This window comes from Silene latifolia, chromosome 9, assembly GCF_048544455.1.
Source record: "Silene latifolia isolate original U9 population chromosome 9, ASM4854445v1, whole genome shotgun sequence".
NCBI lineage: Eukaryota > Viridiplantae > Streptophyta > Magnoliopsida > Caryophyllales > Caryophyllaceae > Silene > Silene latifolia.
This window is the reverse complement of record NC_133534.1, coordinates 172,115,658-172,117,845: the sequence shown is the minus strand read 5'-3', so window position 1 is coordinate 172,117,845 and position 2,188 is coordinate 172,115,658.

Here is a 2,188-nt window from a genome sequence, read left to right as displayed (position 1 = left end):
TTGGTGTTATTATGGTGTTATTCCAATTAGCCTCACTTTCACAAGTATAAAATGACTCGCAGTAATTCTCCACTGTATACATCGTAAGGCGTGACATCTACGAGAGACAAAAAAAGGCCTAGAAATAAAAGAAAACACTTAAATGGGGGAAGTGTTAATTACCAGTAGCTACTTTTTCTAACCTGACTCACTTATCAATCATCACTACTCACTCTTGACTCATGAGTGAGTGAATTGAAAAAGTGTAAAAACCCACAACCACAATCCTGAATCCTCCCTCATCTCTCCTCTCCTTTACTTGTTCTCTTTTTCTATTCATTAATTAATTAACTAATTTCATCTTCAATTTTACAAATTTACATTATCCAACCTCTGCTACCAACTGGTAGTTTAAACTCCATAATAATAATAATGCACACAATCTCACCTTAACATTATTCATTCACCTCTCACTATTTTCATTCATTTTTCAATTGATAGTGATTTGTCTCCTTTTAATCTAGTGGACCTGCTGCTAACATCCGAACACTGCCCACGAGCCACCATCGCTTGGCCAACCTCAATCGACTGGCGTACTACACTAACCAGTAGCAACAACGCGGCATCGACACCACCACACGCATCAGCATCTCATACCTCTAAATCCTCTCCGACCTAGCTCCCCTGACCATCCCAAAAATCGAGTCACCATTAAACTATCAACCTACTCACACGCAACCCAGTTTCAACCACCATCAACCTACTCACCCACAATCCAGTTTCAACCACCATGAAAGCCGAGACCTGCTGCCACCATAGCTTCATCTCGTCTCGGCACCGAAATCGAGCCCAACTTCTGTCACCAATCTAAAACAAGCACGGAGTTCAAAATGAACCCAGAAACGAAAGTTTTTGGTGTTGCTAATGTGAATAATCCACGAAACCCAACACATCCCTCTCAACAATATCATCATCATCATCAACCTCCTCCCACTCGAAATCGTGATTATTCACCTCTCCATGATCATCATCATCCAAATGAAATGAATCCCAACAAAGCGTAACACTCAAATCACCATCATCATTCACATTAGCAACACCAAAACTTTCCTCATCATCAGAACCCACATTCATCCCCAATAAAACATTATCAATCCCCCCAACCTCAACCTCGTCATCCATATCTCAACCCAGAACCGCCCTGGCCAGCCGTCTTGCACCATCGCATGCAGCAATCAGACGCGACTCCTTTGCCTCCTCCTTGAGTTCGCACCTATAACCTGGAAAAACCAGTCACAAAACCACCATTAAAGCCACCAACAGCAAGAGTTCACCACCGAAATTGGTGAAATTGAGATGATAACAATGGTACGACACCAAAATCAAGCACGAAAATAGTGAAATTGAGACAAAATCGATATTATGGTAACTCTTTTACGGTAATTTCTAGGTTTTAATTGTAGTGATTTTGGGGTTTTTTTTAGTTTAGAGGGAGGATTTATAGTTCATTTTGGTTTAATGTAGTGATTTTTGGGTTTTAATCGATGTTCAGGATGCTGTGTCGGTCCTGTCGTTGATTACTTTTTTTTTTATTTAGATTTAATCTCAGCCATCTATTTCTTTTTATCTAATGGCTGATATTTGTGAGTACACAAACTCACAACTCACCATAAGAACCAAACTCACGAGATCCCGCTTATATATATATATATATATATATATATATATATATATATATATATATATATATATATATATATATATATATATATATAGTGTTGAGATCATATAAGCCCCCCTCCTAAGTGTGGTCCATAAGTCTTCATCCAAGCCATTGGATGAGGAAGATGGGTGGTGGAGATCAAAGCACAAAAAGGTGATTAATTAGCTAAATAAACACTCTCTCTCTCTCTCTCACTACCTTAACTAATCCACCCTAATTATCACTAATTCCACTATATATAATTTATCATCACACCCATTTATCTCTCATCTCACACAATTCATTCACCTTCTCTATCAAAAACCCAATAAATTCAAACCCTAAAAATTCAAAAAAAATTCCCCCTCTTTTCCTCACCAACCCACCCCCTCACCCGACACCACCATACCCAACACCACCACCATCTGACGCCACCACCACCGTCGGCCTATGCCGACAATACCAACCCAGCCCCTCACCCGACACCACCATATCCGTCAAACCGCT